Raw genomic sequence first — 24501 nt, 5'->3', positions numbered from 1 at the left:
TTACCGCAGAACGTCTACTACCGTGTCATCGCCGTCCGTGAGGGGGGCCACTCCCCGGAGACGTGTCCCGCCTCTTCGGACATGCCACCACACCACCCCGCATGGATGAGGGCCCGGTGCGACGCTCCGGTGGCATTGCTACCCCCCAGTGCCCCCGTCCCGCCTAACCTTGTAGCGTTTGACCACGGGATCTACCCCTTTGACTTTGCACGGACGGGCTTTGACCAGTGGACCTTCCCACCCGGTTGTGTTAGGTCAGCCCATAGGAACACTTTGGAGCAACATCCGGGGCAGACCCACAGCAAGATCCCCTCCGTGTAGACCCCACGCGTCCGTTTCCCCCTCCAGGTGCCGGCGGTAGCGCCGTCCGTGAGGGGGGCACACCCCGGACACGCGTGCCGGGCGTTTGCAACCGCGACAACACTTCCAGACTTGTGAGAGGCCGCCGGCGCAAGATTTGGCGGCATGCTAGCCCCCGGAGGCCGCCGGCCAGAGCCGTAGACGCGCGAAGGGCAATCCGCGTAGAGGGAATTTTTTGGATACTTCTCCATCACCAAAAATTATGAAAAAATACCATCGTTCCTATAGCACATGTGCCCACGTCGTGCAAAAAAAATCATGATTTTATCGCGCTCCGAGTATTTAGTAATATAGACGCCACATCGTTACCGCAGAACGTCTACTACCGTGTCATCGCCGTCCGTGAGGGGGGCCACACCCCGGAGACGCGTCCCGCCTCTTCGGACATGCCACCACACCACCCCGCATGTATGAGGGCCCGGTGCGATGCTCCGGTGGCATTGCTACCCCCCCAGTGCCCCCGTCCCGCCTAACCCTGTAGTGTTTGACCACGGGATCTACCCCTTTGACTTTGCACGGACGGGCTTTGACCAGTGGACCTCCCCACCTGGTTGTGTTAGGTCAGCCCATAGGAACACTTTGGAGCAACATCCGGGGCAGACACACAGCAAGATCCCCTCCGTGTAGACCCCACGCGTCCGTTTCCCCCCTCCAGGTGCCGGCGGCAGCGCCATCCGTGAGGGGGGCACACCCCGGACACGCGTGCCGGGCGTTTGCAACCGCGACAACACTTCCAGACTTGTGAGAGGCCGCCGGCGCAAGATTTGGTGGCATGCTAGCCCCCGGAGGCCGCCGGCCACAGCCGTAGACGCGCAAAGGGCAATCCGCGTAGAGGGAATTTTTTGGATACTTCTCCATCACCAAAAATTATGAAAAAATACCATCGTTCCTATAGCACATGTGCCCACATCGTACAAAAAAAATCATGATTTTATTGTGCTCCGAGTATTTAGTAACATTGACGCCGCATCGTTACGGCAGAACGTCTACTACCGTGTCATCGCCGTCCGTGAGGGGGGCCACGCCCCGGAGACGCATCCCGCCTCTTCGGACATGCCACCACACCACCCCGCATGTATGAGGGCCCGGTGCGACGCTCCGGTGGCATTGCTACCCCCAGTGCCCCCGTCCCGCCTAACCCTGTAGCGTTTGACCACGGGATCTACCCCTTTGACTTTGCACGGACGGGCTTTGACCAGTGGACCTCCCCACCCGGTTGTGTTAGGTCAGCCCATAGGAACACTTTGGAGCAACATCCGGGGCAGACCCACAGCAAGATCCCCTCCGTGTAGACCCCACGCGTCCGTTTCCCCCTTCCAGGTGCCGGCGGGAGCGCCGTCCGTGAGGGGGCACACCCCGAACACGCGTGCCAGGCGTTTGCAATCGCGACAAGACTTCCAGACTTGTGAGAGGCCGCCGGCGCAAGATTTGGCGGCATGCTAGCCCCTGGAGGCCGCCGGCCACAGCCGTAGACGCGCGAAGGGCAATCCGCGTAGTGGGAATTTTTCGGATACTTCTCCATCACCAAAAATTATGAAAAAATTCCATCGTTCCTATAGCACATGTGCCCGCGTCGTGCAAAAAAAAATCATGATTTTATCGCGCTCCTAGTATTTAGTAATATTGACGCCGCATCCTTACGGCAGAACGTCTACTACCGTGTCATGGCCGTCCGTGAGGGGGGCCACGCCCCGGAGACGCGTCCCGCCTCTTCGGACATGCCAACACACCACGCCGCATGTATGAGGGCCCGGTGCGATGCTCCGGTGGCATTGCTACCCCCCAGTGCCCCCGTCCCGCCTAACCCTGTAGCGTTTGACCACGGGATCTACCCCTTTGACTTTACACGGACGGGCTTTGACCAGTGGACCTCCCCACCCGGTTGTGTTAGGTCAGCCCATAAGAACACTTTGGAGCAACATCCGGGGCAGACACACAGCAAGATCCCCTCCGTGTAGACCCCACGCGTCCGTTTCCCCCCTCCAGGTGCCGGCGGCAGCGCCATCCGTGAGGGGGGCACACCCCGGACACGCGTGCCGGGCGTTTGCAACCGCGACAACACTTCCAGACTTGTGAGAGGCCGCCGGCGCAAGATTTGGTGGCATGCTAGCCCCCGGAGGCCGCCGGCCACAGCCGTAGACGCGCAAAGGGCAATCCGCGTAGAGGGAATTTTTTGGATACTTCTCCATCACCAAAAATTATGAAAAAATACCATCGTTCCTATAGCACATGTGCCCACGTCGTGCAAAAAAAATCATGATTTTATCGCGCTCCGAGTATTTAGTAATATTGACGCCGCATCGTTACCGCAGAACGTCTACTACCGTGTCATCGCCGTCCGTGAGGGGGGCCACTCCCCGGAGACGTGTCCCGCCTCTTCGGACATGCCACCACACCACCCCGCATGGATGAGGGCCCGGTGCGACGCTCCGGTGGCATTGCTACCCCCCAGTGCCCCCGTCCCGCCTAACCTTGTAGCGTTTGACCACGGGATCTACCCCTTTGACTTTGCACGGACGGGCTTTGACCAGTGGACCTCCCCACCCGGTTGTGTTAGGTCAGCCCATAGGAACACTTTGGAGCAACATCCGGGGCAGACCCACAGCAAGATCCCCTCCGTGTAGACCCCACGCGTCCGTTTCCCCCTCCAGGTGCCGGCGGCAGCGCCGTCCGTGAGGGGGTTACACCCCGGACACGCGTGCCGGGCGTTTGCAACCGCGACAACACTTCCAGACTTGTGAGAGGCCGCCGGTGCAAGATTTGGCGGCATGCTAGCCCCCGGAGGCCGCCGGCCACAGCCGTAGACGCGCAAAGGGCAATCCACGTAGTGGGAATTTTTCGGATACTTCTCCATCACCAAAAATTATGAAAAAATTCCATCGTTCCTATAGCACATGTGCCCACGTCGTACAAAAAAAATCATGATTTTATCGTGCTCCGAGTATTTAGTAATATTGACGCCGCATCGTTACGGCAGAACGTCTACTACCGTGTCATCGCCGTCCGTGAGGGGGGCCACGCCCCGGAGACGCATCCCGCCTCTTCGGACATGCCACCACACCACCCCGCATGTATGAGGGCCCGGTGCGACGCTCCGGTGGCATTGCTACCCCCTAGTGCCCCCGTCCCGCCTAACCCTGTAGCGTTTGACCACGGGATCTACCCCTTTGACTTTGCACGGACGGGCTTTGACCAGTGGACCTCCCCACCCGGTTGTGTTAGGTCAGCCCATAGGAACACTTTGGAGCAACATCCGTGGCAGACACACAGCAAGATCCCCTCCGTGTAGACCCCACGCGTCCGTTTCCCCCCTCCAGGTGCCGGCGGTAGCGCCGTCCGTGAGGGGGGCACACCCCGGACACGCGTGCCGGGCGTTTGCAACCGCGACAACACTTCCAGACTTGTGAGAGGCCGCCGGCGCAAGATTTGGCGGCATGCTAGCCCCCGGAGGCCGCCGGCCAGAGCCGTAGACGCGCGAAGGGCAATCCGCGTAGAGGGAATTTTTTGGATACTTCTCCATCACCAAAAATTATGAAAAAATACCATCGTTCCTATAGCACATGTGCCCACGTCGTGCAAAAAAAATCATGATTTTATCGCGCTCCGAGTATTTAGTAATATAGACGCCACATCGTTACCGCAGAACGTCTACTACCGTGTCATCGCCGTCCGTGAGGGGGGCCACACCCCGGAGACGCGTCCCGCCTCTTCGGACATGCCACCACACCACCCCGCATGTATGAGGGCCCGGTGCGATGCTCCGGTGGCATTGCTACCCCCCCAGTGCCCCCGTCCCGCCTAACCCTGTAGTGTTTGACCACGGGATCTACCCCTTTGACTTTGCACGGACGGGCTTTGACCAGTGGACCTCCCCACCTGGTTGTGTTAGGTCAGCCCATAGGAACACTTTGGAGCAACATCCGGGGCAGACACACAGCAAGATCCCCTCCGTGTAGACCCCACGCGTCCGTTTCCCCCCTCCAGGTGCCGGCGGCAGCGCCATCCGTGAGGGGGGCACACCCCGGACACGCGTGCCGGGCGTTTGCAACCGCGACAACACTTCCAGACTTGTGAGAGGCCGCCGGCGCAAGATTTGGTGGCATGCTAGCACCCGGAGGCCGCCGGCCACAGCCGTAGACGCGCAAAGGGCAATCCGCGTAGAGGGAATTTTTTGGATACTTCTCCATCACCAAAAATTATGAAAAAATACCATCGTTCCTATAGCACATGTGCCCACATCGTACAAAAAAAATCATGATTTTATTGTGCTCCGAGTATTTAGTAACATTGACGCCGCATCGTTACGGCAGAACGTCTACTACCGTGTCATCGCCGTCCGTGAGGGGGGCCACGCCCCGGAGACGCATCCCGCCTCTTCGGACATGCCACCACACCACCCCGCATGTATGAGGGCCCGGTGCGACGCTCCGGTGGCATTGCTACCCCCAGTGCCCCCGTCCCGCCTAACCCTGTAGCGTTTGACCACGGGATCTACCCCTTTGACTTTGCACGGACGGGCTTTGACCAGTGGACCTCCCCACCCGGTTGTGTTAGGTCAGCCCATAGGAACACTTTGGAGCAACATCCGGGGCAGACCCACAGCAAGATCCCCTCCGTGTAGACCCCACGCGTCCGTTTCCCCCCTCCAGGTGCCGGCGGCAGCGCCGTCCGTGAGGGAGGCACACCCCGGACATGCGTTTCAGGCGTTTGCAACCGCGACAACACTTCCAGACTTGTGAGAGGCCGCCGGCGCATGATTTGGCGGCATGCTAGCCCCCGGAGGCCGCCGGCCACAGCCGTAGACGCGCGAAGGGCTATCCGCGTAGAGGGAATTTTTCGGATACTTCTCCATCACCAAAAATTATGAAAAAATACCATCGTTCCTATAGCACATGTGCCCACGTCGTGCAAAAAAAATCATGATTTTATCGCGCTCCGAGTATTTAGTAATATTGACGCCGCATCGTTACCGCAGAACGTCTAGTACCGTGTCATCGCCGTCCGTGAGGGGGGCCGCGCCCCGGAGACGCGTCCCGCCTCTTCGGACATGCCACCACACCACCCCGCATGGATGAGGGCCCGGTGCGACGCTCCGGTGGCATTGGTACCCCCAGTGCCCCCGTCCCGCCTAACCCTTTAGCGTTTGACCACGGGATCTACCCCTTTGACTTTGCACGGACGGGCTTTGACCAGTGGACCTCCACACCCGGTTGTGTTAGGTCAGCCCATAGGAACACTTTGGAGCAACATCCGGGGCAGACCCACAGCAAGATCCCCTCCGTGTAGACCCCACGCGTCCGTTTCCCCCTTCCAGGTGCCGGCGGCAGCGCCGTCCGTGAGGGGGCACACCCCGGACACGCGTGCCAGGCGTTTGCAATCGCGACAAGACTGCCAGACTTGTGAGAGGCCGCCGGCGCAAGATTTGGCGGCATGCTAGCCCCTGGAGGCCGCCGGCCACAGCCGTAGACGCGCGAAGGGCAATCCGCGTAGTGGGAATTTTTCGGATACTTCTCCATCACCAAAAATTATGAAAAAATTCCATCGTTCCTATAGCACATGTGCCCGCGTCGTGCAAAAAAAAAATCATGATTTTATCGCGCTCCTAGTATTTAGTAATATTGACGCCGCATCATTACGGCAGAACGTCTACTACCGTGTCATGGCCGTCCGTGAGGGGGGCCACGCCCCGGAGACGCGTCCCGCCTCTTCGGACATGCCACCACACCACGCCGCATGTATGAGGGCCCGGTGCGATGCTCCGGTGGCATTGCTACCCCCAGTGCCCCCGTCCCGCCTAACCCTGTAGCGTTTGACCACGGGATCTACCCCTTTGACTTTACACGGACGGGCTTTGACAAGTGGACCTCCCCACCCGGTTTTGTTAGGTCAGCCCATAGGAACACTTTGGAGCAACATCCGGTGCAGACACACAGCAAGATCCCCTCCGTGTAGACCCCACGCGTCCGTTTCCCCCCTCCAGGTGCCGGCGGCAGCGCCGTCCATGAGGGGGGCACACCCCGGACACGCGTGCCGGGCGTTTGCAACCGCGACAACACTTCCAGACTTGTGAGAGGCCGCCGGCGCAAGATTTGGCGGCATGCTAGCCCCTGGAGGCCGTCGGCCACAGCCGTAGACGCGCGAAGGGCAATCCGCGTAGAGGGAATTTTTCGGACACTTCTCCATCACCAAAAATTATGAAAAAATACCATCGTTCCTATAGCACATGTTCCCACGTCGTGCAAAAAAATCATGATTTTATCGCGCTCCGAGTATTTAGTAATATTGACGCCGCATCGTTACCGCAGAACGTCTACTACCGTGTCATCGCCGTCCGTGAGGGGGGCCACGCCCCGGAGACACGTCCCGCCTCTTCGGACATGCCACCACACCACCCCGCATGGATGAGGGCCCGGTGTGACGCTCCGGTGGCATTGCTACCCCCCAGTGTCCCCGTCCCGCCTAACCCTGTAGCGTTTGACCACGGGATCTACCCCTTTGACTTTGCACGGACGGGCTTTGACCAGTGGACCTCCCCACCCGGTTGTGTTAGGTCAGCCCATTGGAACACTTTGGAGCAACATCCGAGGCAGACCCACAGCAAGATCCCCTCTGTGTAGACCCCACGTGTCCGTTTCCCCCCTCCAGGTGCCGGCGGCAGCGCCGTCCATGAGGGGGGCACACCCCGGACACGCGTGCCGGGCTTTTGCAACCGCGACAACACTTCCAGACTTGTGAGAGGCCGGCAGCGCAAGATTTGGCGGCATGGTAGCCCCCGGAGGCCGCCGGCCACAGCCGTAGACGCGCGAAGGGCAATCCGCGTAGAGGGAATTTTTTGGATACTTCTCCATCACCAAAAATTATGAAAATATACCACCGTTCCTATAGCACATGTGCCCACGTCGTGCAAAAAAAATCATGATTTTATCGCGCTCCGAGTATTTAGTAATATTGACGCCGCATCGTTACCGCAGAACGTCTACTACCGTGTCATCGCCGTCCGTGAGGGGGGCCACGCCCCGGAGACGCGTCCCGCCTCTTCGGACATGCCACCACACCACCCCGCATGTATGTGGGCCCAGTGCGATGCTCCGGTGGCATTGCTACCCCCAGTGCCCCCGTCCCGCCTAACCCTGTAGCGTTTGACCACGGGATCTACCCCTTTGACTTTGCACGGACGGGCTTTGACCAGTGGACCTCCCCACCCGGTTGTGTTAGGTCAGCCCATAGGAACACTTTGGAGCAACATCCGGGGCAGACCCACAGCAAGATCCCCTCCGTGTAGACCCCACGCGTCCGTTTCCCCCTCCAGGTGCCGGCGGCAGCGCCGTCCGTGAGGGGGGCACACCCCGGACACGCATGACGGGCGTTTGCAACCGCGACAACACTTCCAGACTTGTGAGAGGCCGCCGGCGCAAGATTTGGCGGCATGCTAGCCCCCGGAGGCCGCCGGCCAGAGCCGTAGACGCGCGAAGGGCAATCCACGTAGTGGGAATTTTTCGGATACTTCTCCATCACCAAAATTATGAAAAAATTCCATCGTTCCTATAGCACATGTGCCCACCTCGTACAAAAAAAATCATGATTTTATCGTGCTCCGAGTATTTAGTAATGTTGACGCCGCATCGTTACGGCAGAACGTCTACTACCGTGTCATCGCCGTCCGTGAGGGGGGCCACGCCCCGGAGACGCATCCCGCCTCTTCGGACATGCCACCACACCGCCCCGCATGTATGAGGGCCCGGTGCGACGCTCCGGTGGCTTTGCTACCCCCCAGTGCCCCCGTCCCGCCTAACCCTGTAGCGTTTGACCACGGGATCTACCCCTTTGACTTTGCACGGACGGGCTTTGACCAGTGGACCTCCCCACCCGGTTGTGTTAGGTCAGCCCATAGGAACACTTTGGAGCAACATCCGTGGCAGACACACAGCAAGATCCCCTCCGTGTAGACCCCACGCGTCCGTTTCCCCCCTCCAGGTGCCGGCGGCAGCGCCGTCCGTGAGGGGGGCACACCCCGGACACGCGTGCCGGGCGTTTGCAACCGCGACAACACTTCCAGACTTGTGAGAGGCCGCCGGCGCAAGATTTGGCGGCATGCTAGCCCCCGGAGGCCGCCGGCCACAGCCGTAGACGCGCGAAGGGCAATCCGCGTAGAGGGAATTTTTCGGATACTTCTCCATCACCAAAAATTCTGAAAAAATACCATCGTTCCTATAGCACATGTGCCCACGTCGTGCAAAAAAAATCATGATTTTATCGCGCTCCGAGTATTTAGTAATATATACGCCGCATCGTTACCACAGAACGTCTACTACCGTGTCATCGCCGTCCGTGAGGGGGGCCACGCCCCGGAGACGCATCCCGCCTCTTCGGACATGCCACCACACCACCCCGCATGTATGAGGTCCCGGTGCGATGCTCCGGTGGCATTGCTACCCCCCAGTGCCCCCGTCCCGCCTAACCCTGTAGTGTTTGACCACGGGATCTACCCCTTTGACTTTGCACGGACGGGCTTTGACCAGTGGACCTCCCCACCCGGTTGTGTTAGGTCAGCCCATAGGAAAACTTTGGAGCAACATCCGGGGCAGACACACAGCAAGATCCCCTCCGTGTAGACCCCACGCATCCGTTTCCCCCCTCCAGGTGCCGGCGGCAGCGCCGTCTGTTAGGGGGGCACACCCCAGACACGCGTGCCGGGCGTTTGCAACCGCGACAACACTTCCAGACTTGTGAGAGGCCGCCGACGCAAGATTTGGCAGCATGCTAGCCCCCGGAGGCCGCCGGCCACAGCCGTAGACGCGTGAAGGGCAATCCGCTTAGAGGGAATTTTTCGGATACTTCTCCATCACCAAAAATTCTGAAAAAATACCATCGTTCCTATAGTACATGTGCCGACGTCGTGCAAAAAAATCATGATTTTATCACGCTTCGAGTATTTAGTAATATTGACGCCGCATCGTTACCGCAGAACTTCTACTACCGTGTCATCGCCGTCCGTGAGGGGGGCCACGCCCCGGAGACGCGTCCCGCCTCTTCGGACATGCCACCACACCACCCCGCATGTATGAGGGCCCGGTGCGACGCTCCGGTGGCATTGCTACCCCCAGTGCCCCCGTCCCGCCTAACCCTTTAGCGTTTGACCACGGGATCTACCCCTTTGACTTTGCACGGACGGGCTTTGACCAGTGGACCTCCACACCCGGTTGTGTTAGGTCAGCCCATAGGAACACTTTGGAGCAACATCCGGGGCAGACCCACAGCAAGATCCTCTCCGTGTAGACCCCACGCGTCCGTTTCCCCCTTCCAGGTGCCGGCGGCAGCGCCGTCCGTGAGGGGGCACACCCCGGACACGCGTGCCAGGCGTTTGCAATCGCGACAAGACTGCCAGACTTGTGAGAGGCCGCCGGCGCAAGATTTGGCGGCATGCTAGCCCCTGGAGGCCGCCGGCCACAGCCGTAGACGCGCGAAGGGCAATCCGCGTAGTGGGAATTTTTCGGATACTTCTCCATCACCAAAAATTATGAAAAAATTCCATCGTTCCTATAGCACATGTGCCCACATCGTACAAAAAAAATCATGATTTTATCGTGCTCCGAGTATTTAGTAATATTGACGCCGCATTGTTACGGCAGAACGTCTACTACCGTGTCATCGCCGTCCGTGAGGGGGGACACGCCCCGGAGACGCATCCCGCCTCTTCGGACATGCCACCACACCGCCCCGCATGTATGAGGGCCCGGTGCGACGCTCCGGTGGCATTGCTACCCCCAGTGCCCCCGTCCCGCCTAACCCTGTAGCGTTTGACCACGGGATCTACCCCTTTGACTTTGCACGGACGGGCTTTGACCAGTGGACCTCCCCACCCGGTTGTGTTAGGTCAGCCCATAGGAACACTTTGGAGCAACATCCGTGGTAGACACACAGCAAGATCCCCTCCGTGTAGACACCACGCGTCCGTTTCCCCCCTCCAGGTGCCGGCGGCAGCGCCGTCCGTGAGGGGGGCACACCCCGGACACGCATGCCGGGCGTTTGCAACCACGACAACACTTCCAGACTTGTGAGAGGCCGCCGGCGCAAGATTTGGCGGCATGCTAGCCCCCGGAGGCCGCCGGCCACAGCCGTAGACGCGCGAAGGGCAATCCGCGTAGAGGGAATTTTTCGGATACTTCTCCATCACCAAAAATTATGAAAAAATACCATCGTTCCTATAGGACATGTGCCCACGTCGTGCAAAAAAAATCATGATTTTATCGCGCTCCGAGTATTTAGTAATATAGACGCCGCATCGTTACCACAGAACGTCTACTACCGTGTCATCGCCGTCCGTGAGGGGGGCCACGCCCCGGAGACGCGTCCCGCCTCTTCGGACATGCCACCACACCACCCCGCATGTATGAGGGCCCGGTGCGATGCTCCGGTGGCATTGCTACCCCCCCAGTGCCCCCGTCCCGCCTAACCCTGTAGTGTTTGACCACGGGATCTACCCCTTTGACTTTGCACGGACGGGCTTTGACCAGTGGACCTCCCCACCCGGTTGTGTTAGGTCAGCCCATAGGAAAACTTTGGAGCAACATCCGGGGCAGACCCACAGCAAGATCCCCTCCGTGTAGACCCCACGCGTCCGTTTCCCCCTTCCAGGTGCCGGCGGCAGCGCCGTCCGTGAGGGGGCACACCCCGGACACGCGTGCCAGGCGTTTGTAATCGCGACAAGACTGCCAGACTTGTGAGAGGCCACCGGCGCAAGATTTGGCGGCATGCTAGCCCCTGGAGGCCGCCGGCCACAGCCGTAGACGCGCGAAGGGCAATCCGCGTAGTGGGAATTTTTCGGATACTTCTCCATCACCAAAAATTATGAAAAAATTCCATCGTTCCTATAGCACATGTGCCCACATCGTACAAAAAAAATCATGATTTTATCGTGCTCCGAGTATTTAGTAATATTGACGCCGCATCGTTATGGCAGAACGTCTACTACCGTGTCATCGCCGTCCGTGAGGGGGGCCACGCCCCGGAGACGCATCCCGCCTCTTCGGACATGCCACCACACCGCCCCGCATGTATGAGGGCCCGGTGCGACGCTCCGGTGGCATTGCTACCCCCCAGTGCCCCCGTCCCGCCTAACCCTGTAGCGTTTGACCACGGGATCTACCCCTTTGACTTTGCACGGACGGGCTTTGACCAGTGGACCTCCCCACCCGGTTGTGTTAGGTCAGCCCATAGGAACACTTTGGAGCAACATCCGTGGCAGACACACAGCAAGATCCCCTCCGTGTAGACCCCACGCGTCCGTTTCCCCCCTCCAGGTGCCGGCGGCAGCGCCGTCCGTGAGGGGGGCACACCCCGGACACGCATGCCGGGCGTTTGCAACCGCGACAACACTTCCAGACTTGTGATAGGCCGCCGGCACAAGATTTGGCGGCATGCTAGCCCCCGGAGGCCGCCGGCCACAGCCGTAGACGCGCGAAGGGCAATCCGCGTAGAGGGAATTTTTCGGATACTTCTCCATCACCAAAAATTATGAAAAAATACCATCGTTCCTATAGCACATGTGCCCACGTCGTGCAAAAAAAATCATGATTTTATCGCGCTCCGAGTATTTAGTAATATAGACGCCGCATCGTTACCACAGAACGTCTACTACCGTGTCATCGCCGTCCGTGAGGGGGGCCACGCCCCGGAGACGCGTCCCGCCTCTTCGGACATGCCACCACACCACCCCGCATGTATGAGGGCCCGGTGCGATGCTCCGGTGGCATTGCTACCCCCCCAGTGCCCCCGTCCCGCCTAACCCTGTAGTGTTTGACCACGGGATCTACCCCTTTGACTTTGCACGGACGGGCTTTGACCAGTGGACCTCCCCACCCGGTTGTGTTAGGTCAGCCCATAGGAAAACTTTGGAGCAACATCCGGGGCAGACACACAGCAAGATCCCCTCCGTGTAGACCCCACGCATCCGTTTCCCCCCTCCAGGTGCCGGCGGCAGCGCCGTCTGTTAGGGGGGCACACCCCAGACACGCGTGCCGGGCGTTTGCAACCGCGACAACACTTCCAGACTTGTGAGAGGCCGCCGGCGCAAGATTTGGCAGCATGCTAGCCCCCGGAGGCCGCCGGCCACAGCCATAGACGCGTGAAGGGCAATCCGCTTAGAGGGAATTTTTCGGATAATTCTCCATCACCAAAAATTCTGAAAAAATACCATCGTTCCTATAGTACATGTGCCCACGTCGTGCAAAAAAATCATGATTTTATCACGCTCCGAGTATTTAGTAATATTGACGCCGCATCGTTACCGCAGAACTTCTACTACCGTGTCATCGCCGTCCGTGAGGGGGGCCACGCCCCGGAGACGCGTCCCGCCTCTTCGGACATGCCACCACACCACCCCGCATGTATGAGGGCCCGGTGCGACGCTCCGGTGGCATTGCTACCCCCAGTGCCCCCGTCCCGCCTAACCCTGTAGCGTTTGACAACGGGATCTACCCCTTTTACTTTGCACGGACGGGCTTTGACCAGTGGACCTCCCCACCCGGTTGTGTTAGGTCAGCCCATAGGAACACTTTGGAGCAACATCCGGGGCAGACCCACAGCAAGATCCCCTCCGTGTAGACCCCACGCGTCCGTTTCCCCCTTCCAGGTGCCGGCGGCAGCGCCGTCCGTGAGGGAGGCACACCCCGGACACGCGTGCCAGGCGTTTGCAACCGTGACAACACTTCCAGACTTGTGAGAGGCCGCCGACGCAAGATTTGGCGGCATGCTAGCCCCCGGAGGCCGCCGGCCACAGTCGTAGACGCGCGAAGGGCAATCCGCGTAGAGGGAATTTTTCGGATACTTCTCCATCACCAAAAATTATGAAAAAATACCATCGTTCCTATAGCACATGTGCCCACGTCGTGCAAAAAAAATCATGATTTTATCGCGCTCCGAGTATTTAGTAATATTGACGCCGCATCGTTACCGCAGAACGTCTACTACCGTGTCATCGCCGTCCGTGAGGGGGGCCACGCCCCGGAGACGCGTCCCGCCTCTTCGGACATGCCACCACACCACCCCGCATGTATGAGGGCCCGGTGCGACGCTCCGGTGGCATTGCTACCCCCCAGTGCCCCCGTCCCGCCTAACCCTGTAGCGTTTGACCACGGGATCTACCCCTTTGACTTTGCACGGACGGGCTTTGACCAGTGGACCTCCACACCCGGTTGTGTTAGGTCAGCCCATAGGAACACTTTGGAGCAACATCCGGGGCAGACCCACAGCAAGATCCCCTCCGTGTAGACCCCACGCGTCCGTTTCCCCCTTCCAGGTGCCGGCGGCAGCGCCGTCCGTGAGGGGGCACACCCCGGACACACGTGCCAGGCGTTTGCAATCGCGACAAGACTTCCAGACTTGTGAGAGGCCGCCGACGCAAGATTTGGCGGCATGCTAGCCCCTGGAGGCCGCCGGCCACAGCCGTAGACGCGCGAAGGGCAATCCGCGTAGTGGGAATTTTTTGGATACTTCTCCATCACCAAAAATTATGAAAAAATTCCATCGTTCCTATAGCACATGTGCCCGCGTCGTGCAAAAAAAAAATCATGATTTTATCGCGCTCCGAGTATTTAGTAATATTGACGCCGCATCGTTACCGCAGAACGTCTACTACCGTGTCATCGCCGTCCGTGAGGGGGGCCACGCCCCGGAGACGCGTCCCGCCTCTTCGGACATGCCACCACACCACCCCGCATGTATGTGGGCCCGGTGCGATGCTCCGGTGGCATTGGTACCCCCCAGTGCCCCTGTCCCGCCTAACCCTGTAGCGTTTGACCACGGGATCTACCCCTTTGACTTTGCACGGACGGGCTTTGACCAGTGGACCTCTCCACCCGGTTGTGTTAGGTCAGCCCATAGGAACACTTTGGAGCAACATCCGGGGCAGACCCACAGCAAGATCACCTCCGTGTAGACCCCACGCGTCCGTTTCCCCCTCCAGGTGCCGGCGGCAGCGCCGTCCGTGAGGGGGGCACACCCCGGACACGCGTGCCGGGCGTTTGCAACCGCGACAACACTTCCAGACTTGTGAGAGGCCTCTGGCGCAAGATTTGGCGGCATGCTAGCCCCCGGAGGCCGCCGGCCAGAGCCGTAGACGCGCGAAGGGCAATCCACGTAGTGGGAATTTTTCGGATACTTCTCCATCACCAAAAATTATGAAAAAATTCCATCTTTCCTATAGCACATGTGCCCGCGTCGTGCAAAAAAATCATGATTTTATCACGCTCCGAGTATTTAGTAATATTGACGCCGCATAGTTACCGCAGAACTTCTACTACCGTGTCATCGCCGTCCGTGAGGGGGGCCACGCCCCGGAGACGCGTCCCGCCTCTTCGGACATGCCACCACACCACCCCGCATGTATGAGGGCCCGGTGCGACGCTCCGGTGGCATTGCTACCCCCAGTGCCCCCGTCCCGCCTAACCCTGTAGCGTTTGACAACGGGATCTACCCCTTTTACTTTGCACGGACGGGCTTTGACTAGTGGACCTCCCCACCCGGTTGTGTTAGGTCAGCCCATAGGAACACTTTGGAGCAACATCCGGGGCAGACCCACAGCAAGATCCCCTCCGTGTAGACCCCACGCGTCCGTTTCCCCCCTCCAGGTGCCGGCGGCAGCGCCGTCCGTGAGGGAGGCACACCGAGGACACGCGTGCCAGGCGTTTGCAACCGCGACAACACTTCCAGACTTGTGAGAGGCCGCCGGCGCAAGATTTGGCGGCATGCTAGCCCCCGGAGGCCGCCGGCCACAGTCGTAGACGCGTGAAGGGCAATCCGCGTAGAGGGAATTTTTCGGATACTTCTCCATCACCAAAAATTATGAAAAAATACCATCGTTCCTATAGCACATGTGCCCACGTCGTGCAAAAAAAATCATGATTTTATCGCGCTCCGAGTATTTAGTAATATTGACGCCGCATCGTTACCGCAGAACGTCTACTACCGTGTCATCGCCGTCCGTGAGGGGGGCCACGCCCCGGAGACGTGTCCCGCCTCTTAGGACATGCCACCACACCCCCCCGCATGTATGAGGGCCCGGTGCGACGCTCCGGTGACATTGCTACCCCCAGTGCCCCCGTCCCGCCTAACCCTGTAGCGTTTGACCACGGGATCTACCCCTTTGACTTTGCACGGACGGGCTTTGACCAGTGGACCTCCACACCCGGTTGTGTTAGGTCAGCCCATAGGAACACTTTGGAGCAACATCCGGGGCAGACCCACAGAAGATCCCCTCCGTGTAGACCCCACGCGTCCGTTTCCCCCTTCCAGGTGCCGGCGGCAGCGCCGTCCGTGAGGGGGCACACCCCGGACACACGTGCCAGGCGTTTGCAATCGCGACAAGACTTCCAGACTTGTGAGAGGCCGCCGGCGCAAGATTTGGCGGCATGCTAGCCCCTGGAGGCCGCCGGCCATAGCCGTAGACGCGCGAAGGGCAATCCGCGTAGTGGGAATTTTTCGGATACTTCTCCATCACCAAAAATTATGAAAAAATTCCATCGTTCCTATAGCACATGTGCCCACATCGTACAAAAAAAATCATGATTTTATCGTGCTCCGAGTATTTAGTAATATTGACGCCGCATCGTTATGGCAGAACGTCTACTACCGTGTCATCGCCGTCCGTGAGGGGGGCCACGCCCCGGAGACGCATCCCGCCTCTTCGGACATGCCACCACACCGCCCCGCATGTATGAGGGCCCGGTGCGACGCTCCGGTGGCATTGCTACCCCCCAGTGCCCCCGTCCCGCCTAACCCTGTAGCGTTTGACCACGGGATCTACCCCTTTGACTTTGCACGGACGGGCTTTGACCAGTGGACCTCCCCACCCGGTTGTGTTAGGTCAGCCCATAGGAACACTTTGGAGCAACATCCGTGGCAGACACACAGCAAGATCCCCTCCGTGTAGACCCCACGCGTCCGTTTCCCCCCTCCAGGTGCCGGCGGCAGCGCCGTCCGTGAGGGGGGCACACCCCGGACACGCATGCCGGGCGTTTGCAACCGCGACAACACTTCCAGACTTGTGATAGGCCGCCGGCACAAGATTTGGCGGCATGCTAGCCCCCGGAGGCCGCCGGCCACAGCCGTAGACGCGCGAAGGGCAATCCGCGTAGAGGGAATTTTTCGGATACTTCTCCATCACCAAAAATTATGAAAAAATACCATCGTTCCTATAGCACATGTGCCCACGTCGTGCAAAAAAAATCATGATTTTATCGCGCTCCGAGTATTTAGTAATATAGACGCCGCATCGTTACCACAGAACGTCTACTACCGTGTCATCGCCGTCCGTGAGGGGGGCCACGCCCCGGAGACGCGTCCCGCCTCTTCGGACATGCCACCACACCACCCCGCATGTATGAGGGCCCGGTGCGATGCTCCGGTGGCATTGCTACCCCCCCAGTGCCCCCGTCCCGCCTAACCCTGTAGTGTTTGACCACGGGATCTACCCCTTTGACTTTGCACGGACGGGCTTTGACCAGTGGACCTCCCCACCCGGTTGTGTTAGGTCAGCCCATAGGAAAACTTTGGAGCAACATCCGGGGCAGACACACAGCAAGATCCCCTCCGTGTAGACCCCACGCATCCGTTTCCCCCCTCCAGGTGCCGGCGGCAGCGCCGTCTGTTAGGGGGGCACACCCCAGACACGCGTGCCGGGCGTTTGCAACCGCGACAACACTTCCAGACTTGTGAGAGGCCGCCGGCGCAAGATTTGGCAGCATGCTAGCCCCCGGAGGCCGCCGGCCACAGCCATAGACGCGTGAAGGGCAATCCGCTTAGAGGGAATTTTTCGGATAATTCTCCATCACCAAAAATTCTGAAAAAATACCATCGTTCCTATAGTACATGTGCCCACGTCGTGCAAAAAAATCATGATTTTATCACGCTCCGAGTATTTAGTAATATTGACGCCGCATCGTTACCGCAGAACTTCTACTACCGTGTCATCGCCGTCCGTGAGGGGGGCCACGCCCCGGAGACGCGTCCCGCCTCTTCGGACATGCCACCACACCACCCCGCATGTATGAGGGCCCGGTGCGACGCTCCGGTGGCATTGCTACCCCCAGTGCCCCCGTCCCGCCTAACCCTGTAGCGTTTGACAACGGGATCTACCCCTTTTACTTTGCACGGACGGGCTTTGACCAGTGGACCTCCCCACCCGGTTGTGTTAGGTCAGCCCATAGGAACACTTTGGAGCAACATCCGGGGCAGACCCACAGCAAGATCCCCTCCGTGTAGACCCCACGCGTCCGTTTCCCCCTTCCAGGTGCCGGCGGCAGCGCCGTCCGTGAGGGAGGCACACCCCGGACACGCGTGCCAGGCGTTTGCAACCGTGACAACACTTCCAGACTTGTGAGAGGCCGCCGACGCAAGATTTGGCGGCATGCTAGCCCCCGGAGGCCGCCGGCCACAGTCGTAGACGCGCGAAGGGCAATCCGCGTAGAGGGAATTTTTCGGATACTTCTCCATCACCAAAAATTATGAAAAAATACCATCGTTCCTATAGCACATGTGCCCACGTCGTGCAAAAAAAATCATGATTTTATCGCGCTCCGAGTATTTAGTAATATTGACGCCGCATCGTTACCGCAGAACGTCTACTACCGTGTCATCGCCGTCCGTGAGGGGGGCCACGCCCCGGAGACGCGTCCCGCCTCTTCGGACATGCCACCACACCACCCCGCATGTATGAGGGCCCGGTGCGACGCTCCGGTGGCATTGCTACCCCCCAGTGCCCCCGTCCCGCCTAACCCTGTAGCGTTTGACCACGGGATCTACCCCTTTGACTTTGCACGGACGGGCTTTGACCAGTGGACCTCCACACCCGGTTGTGTTAGGTCAGCCCATAGGAACACTTTGGAGCAACATCCGGGGCAGACCCACAGCAAGATCCCCTCCGTGTAGACCCCACGCGTCCGTTTCCCCCTTCCAGGTGCCGGCGGCAGCGCCGTCCGTGAGGGGGCACACCCCGGACACACGTGCCAGGCGTTTGCAATCGCGACAAGACTTCCAGACTTGTGAGAGGCCGCCGACGCAAGATTTGGCGGCATGCTAGCCCCTGGAGGCCGCCGGCCACAGCCGTAGACGCGCGAAGGGCAATCCGCGTAGTGGGAATTTTTTGGATACTTCTCCATCACCAAAAATTATGAAAAAATTCCATCGTTCCTATAGCACATGTGCCCGCGTCGTGCAAAAAAAAAATCATGATTTTATCGCGCTCCGAGTATTTAGTAATATTGACGCCGCATCGTTACCGCAGAACGTCTACTACCGTGTCATCGCCGTCCGTGAGGGGGGCCACGCCCCGGAGACGCGTCCCGCCTCTTCGGACATGCCACCACACCACCCCGCATGTATGTGGGCCCGGTGCGATGCTCCGGTGGCATTGGTACCCCCCAGTGCCCCTGTCCCGCCTAACCCTGTAGCGTTTGACCACGGGATCTACCCCTTTGACTTTGCACGGACGGGCTTTGACCAGTGGACCTCTCCACCCGGTTGTGTTAGGTCAGCCCATAGGAACACTTTGGAGCAACATCCGGGGCAGACCCACAGCAAGATCACCTCCGTGTAGACCCCACGCGTCCGTTTCCCCCTCCAGGTGCCGGCGGCAGCGCCGTCCGTGAGGGGGGCACACCCCGGACACGCGTGCCGGGCGTTTGCAACCGCGACAACACTTCCAGACTTGTGAGAGGCCTCTGGCGCAAGATTTGGCGGCATGCTAGCCCCCGGAGGCCGCCGGCCAGAGCCGTAGACGCGCGAAGGGCAATCCACGTAGTGGGAATTTTTCGGATACTTCTCCATCACCAAAAATTATGAAAAAATTCCATCTTTCCTATAGCACATGTGCCCGCGTCGTGCAAAAAAATCATGATTTTATCACGCTCCGAGTATTTAGTAATATTGACGCCGCATAGTTACCGCAGAACTTCTACTACCGTGTCATCGCCGTCCGTGAGGGGGGCCACGCCCCGGAGACGCGTCCCGCCTCTTCGGACATGCCACCACACCACCCCGCATGTATGAGGGCCCGGTGCGACGCTCCGGTGGCATTGCTACCCCCAGTGCCCCCGTCCCGCCTAACCCTGTAGCGTTTGACAACGGGATCTACCCCTTTTACTTTGCACGGACGGGCTTTGACTAGTGGACCTCCCCACCCGGTTGTGTTAGGTCAGCCCATAGGAACACTTTGGAGCAACATCCGGGGCAGACCCACAGCAAGATCCCCTCCGTGTAGACCCCACGCGTCCGTTTCCCCCCTCCAGGTGCCGGCGGCAGCGCCGTCCGTGAGGGAGGCACACCGAGGACACGCGTGCCAGGCGTTTGCAACCGCGACAACACTTCCAGACTTGTGAGAGGCCGCCGGCGCAAGATTTGGCGGCATGCTAGCCCCCGGAGGCCGCCGGCCACAGTCGTAGACGCGTGAAGGGCAATCCGCGTAGAGGGAATTTTTCGGATACTTCTCCATCACCAAAAATTATGAAAAAATACCATCGTTCCTATAGCACATGTGCCCACGTCGTGCAAAAAAAATCATGATTTTATCGCGCTCCGAGTATTTAGTAATATTGACGCCGCATCGTTACCGCAGAACGTCTACTACCGTGTCATCGCCGTCCGTGAGGGGGGCCACGCCCCGGAGACGTGTCCCGCCTCTTAGGACATGCCACCACACCCCCCCGCATGTATGAGGGCCCGGTGCGACGCTCCGGTGACATTGCTACCCCCAGTGCCCCCGTCCCGCCTAACCCTGTAGCGTTTGACCACGGGATCTACCCCTTTGACTTTGCACGGACGGGCTTTGACCAGTGGACCTCCACACCCGGTTGTGTTAGGTCAGCCCATAGGAACACTTTGGAGCAACATCCGGGGCAGACCCACAGAAGATCCCCTCCGTGTAGACCCCACGCGTCCGTTTCCCCCTTCCAGGTGCCGGCGGCAGCGCCGTCCGTGAGGGGGCACACCCCGGACACACGTGCCAGGCGTTTGCAATCGCGACAAGACTTCCAGACTTGTGAGAGGCCGCCGGCGCAAGATTTGGCGGCATGCTAGCCCCTGGAGGCCGCCGGCCATAGCCGTAGACGCGCGAAGGGCAATCCGCGTAGTGGGAATTTTTCGGATACTTCTCCATCACCAAAAATTATGAAAAAATTCCATCGTTCCTATAGCACATGTGCCCGCGTCGTGCAAAAAAAAATCATGATTTTATCGCGCTCCGAGTATTTAGTAATATTGACGCCGCATCGTTACCGCAGAACGTCTACTACCGTGTCATCGCCGTCCGTGAGGGGGGCCACGCCCCGGAGACGCGTCCCGCCTCTTCGGACATGCCACCACACCACCCCGCATGTATGTGGGCCCGGTGCGATGCTCCGGTGGCATTGCTACCCCCCAGTGCCCCTGTCCCGCCTAACCCTGCAGCGTTTGACCACGGGATCTACCCCTTTGACTTTGCACGGACGGGCTTTGACCAGTGGACCTCCCCACCTGGTTGTGTTAGGTCAGCCCATAGGAACACTTTGGAGCAACATCCGGGGCAGACGCACAGCAAGATCCCCTCCATGTAGACCCCACGCGTCCGTTTCCCCCTCCAGGTGCCGGCGGCAGCGCCGTCCGTGAGGGGGGCACACCCCGGACACGCGTGCCGGGCGTTTGCAACCGCGACAACACTTCCAGACTTGTGAGAGGCCTCCGGCGCAAGATTTGGCGGCATGCTAGCCCCCGGAGGCCGCCGGCCAGAGCCGTAGACGCGCGAAGGGCAATCCACGTAGTGGGAATTTTTCGGATACTTCTCCATCACCAAAAATTATAAAAAATTCCATCTTTCCTATAGCACATGTGCCCGCGTCGTGCAAAAAAAAATCATGATTTTATCGCGCTCCGAGTATTTAGTAATATTGACGCCGCATCGTTACCGCAGAACGTCTACTACCGTGTCATCGCCGTCCGTGAGGGGGGCCACGCCCCGGAGACGCGTCCCGCCTCTTCGGACATGCCACCACACCACCCCGCATGTATGTGGGCCCGGTGCGATGCTCCGGTGGCATTGCTACCCCCCAGTGCCCCTGTCCCGCCTAACCCTGTTGCGTTTGACCACGGGATCTACCCCTTTCACTTTGCACGGACGGGCTTTGACCAGTGGACCTCCCCACCCGGTTGTGTTAGGTCAGCCCATAGGAACACTTTGGAGCAACATCCGGGGCAGACCCACAGCAAGATCACCTCCGTGTAGACCCCACGCGTCCGTTTCCCCCTCCAGGTGCCGGCGGCAGCGCCGTCCGTGAGGGGGGCACACCCCGGACACGCGTGCCGGGCGTTTGCAACCGCGACAACACTTCCAGACTTGTGAGAGGCCTCTGGCGCAAGATTTGGTGGCATGCTAGCCCCCGGAGGCCGCCGGCCAGAGCCGTAGACGCGCGAAGGGCAATCCACGTAGTGGGAATTTTTCGGATACTTCTCCATCACCAAAAATTATGAAAAAATTCCATCTTTCCTATAGCACATGTGCCCGCGTCGTGCAAAAAAAATCATGATTTTATCGCGCTCCGAGTATTTAGTAATATTGACGCCGCATCGTTACCGTAGAACGTCTACTACCGTGTCATCGCCGTCCGTGAGGAGGGCCACGCCCCGGAGACGCATCCCGCCTCTTCGGACATGCCACCACACCACCCCGCATGTATGAGGGCCCGGTGCGACGCTCCGGTGGCATTGCTACCCCCAGTGCCCCCGTCTCGCCTAACCCTGTAGCGTTTGACCACGGGATCTACCCCTTTGACTTTGCACGGACGGGCTTTGACCAGTGGACCTCCACACCCGGTTGTGTTAGGTCAGCCCATAGGAACACTTTGGAGCAACATCCGGGGTAGACCCACAGCAAGATCCCCTCCGTGTAGACCCCACGCGTCCGTTTCCCCCTTCCAGGTGCCGGCGGCAGCGCCGTCCGTGAGGGGGCACACCCCGGACACACGTGCCAGGCGTTTGCAATCGCGACAAGACTTCCAGACTTGTGAGAGGCCGCCGACGCAAGATTTGGCGGCATGCTAGCCCCTGGAGGCCGCCGGCCACAGCCGTAGACGCGCGAAGGGCAATCCGCGTAGTGGGAATTTTTTGGATACTTCTCCATCACCAAAAATTATGAAAAAATTCCATCGTTCCTATAGCACATGTGCCCGCGTCGTGCAAAAAAAAAATCATGATTTTATCGCGCTCTGAGTATTTAGTAATATTGACGCCGCATCGTTACCGCAGAACGTCTACTACCGTGTCATCGCCGTCCGTGAGGGGGGCCACGCCCCGGAGACGCGTCCCGCCTCTTCGGACATGCCACCACACCACCCCGCATGTATGTGGGCCCGGTGCGATGCTCCGGTGGCATTGCTACCCCCAGTGCCCCTGTCCCGCCTAACCCTGTAGCGTTTGACCACGGGATCTACCCCTTTCACTTTGCACGGACGGGCTTTGACCAGTGGACCTCCCCACCCGGTTGTGTTAGGTCAGCCCATAGGAACACTTTGGAGCAACATCCGGGGCAGACCCACAGCAAGTTCACCTCCGTGTAGACCCCACGCGTCCGTTTCCCCCTCCAGGTGCCGGCGGCAGCGCCGTCCGTGAGGGGGGCACACCCCGGACACGCGTGCCGGGCGTTTGCAACCGCGACAACACTTCCAGACTTGTGAGAGGCCTCTGGCGCAAGATTTGGCGGCATGCTAGCCCCCGGAGGCCGCCGGCCAGAGCCGTAGACGCGCGAAGGGCAATCCACGTAGTGGGAATTTTTCGGATACTTCTCCATCACCAAAAATTATGAAAAAATTCCATCTTTCCTATAGCACATGTGCCCGCGTCGTGCAAAAAAATCATGATTTTATCACGCTCCGAGTATTTAGTAATATTGACGCCGCATCGTTACCGCAGAACTTCTACTACCGTGTCATCGCCGTCCGTGAGGGGGGCCACGCCCCGGAGACGCGTCCCGCCTCTTCGGACATGCCACCACACCACCCCGCATGTATGAGGGCCCGGTGCGACGCTCCGGTGGCATTGCTACCCCCAGTGCCCCCGTCCCGCCTAACCCTGTAGCGTTTGACAACGGGATCTACCCCTTTTACTTTGCACGGACGGGCTTTGACCAGTGGACCTCCCCACCCGGTTGTGTTAGGTCAGCCCATAGGAACACTTTGGAGCAACATCCGGGGCAGACCCACAGCAAGATCCCCTCCGTGTAGACCCCACGCGTCCGTTTCCCCCCTCCAGGTGCCGGCGGCAGCGCCGTCCGTGAGGGAGGCACACCCCGGACACGCGTGCCAGGCGTTTGCAACCGCGACAACACTTCCAGACTTGTGAGAGGCCGCCGGCGCAAGATTTGGCGGCATGCTAGCCCCCGGAGGCCGCCGGCCACAGTCGTAGACGCGCGAAGGGCAATCCGCGTAGAGGGAATTTTTCGGATACTTCTCCATCACCAAAAATTATGAAAAAATACCATCGTTCCTATAGCACATGTGCCCACGTCGTGCAAAAAAAATCATGATTTTATCGCGCTCCGAGTATTTAGTAATATTGACGCCGCATCGTTACCGCAGAACGTCTACTACCGTGTCATCGCCGTCCGTGAGGGGGGCCACGCCCCGGAGACGCGTCCCGCCTCTTAGGACATGCCACCACACCCCCCCGCATGTATGAGGGCCCGGTGCGATGCTCCGGTGACATTGCTACCCCCCAGTGCCCCCGTCCCGCCTAACCCTGTAGCGTTTGACCACGGGATCTACCCCTTTGACTTTGCACGGACGGGCTTTAACCAGTGGACCTCCACACCCGGTTGTGTTAGGTCAGCCCATAGGAACACTTTGGAGCAACATCCGGGGCAGACCCACAGCAAGATCCCCTCCGTGTAGACCCCACGCGTCCGTTTCCCCCTTCCAGGTGCCGGCGGCAGCGCCGTCCGTGAGGGGGCACACCCCGGACACACGTGCCAGGCGTTTGCAATCGCGACAAGACTTCCAGACTTGTGAGAGGCCGCCGGCGCAAGATTTGGCGGCATGCTAGCCCCTGGAGGCCGCCGGCAATAGCCGTAGACGCGCGAAGGGCAATCCGCGTAGTGGGAATTTTTCGGATACTTCTCCATCA

Source organism: Triticum urartu, chromosome 6A (assembly GCF_056163025.1).
Source record: "Triticum urartu cultivar PI428250 chromosome 6A, HENAU_Tu73, whole genome shotgun sequence".
Classification (NCBI taxonomy): Eukaryota; Viridiplantae; Streptophyta; class Magnoliopsida; order Poales; family Poaceae; genus Triticum; species Triticum urartu.
The sequence above is the reverse complement of the archived record's forward strand: the minus strand, read 5'-3'. Positions refer to the sequence as shown.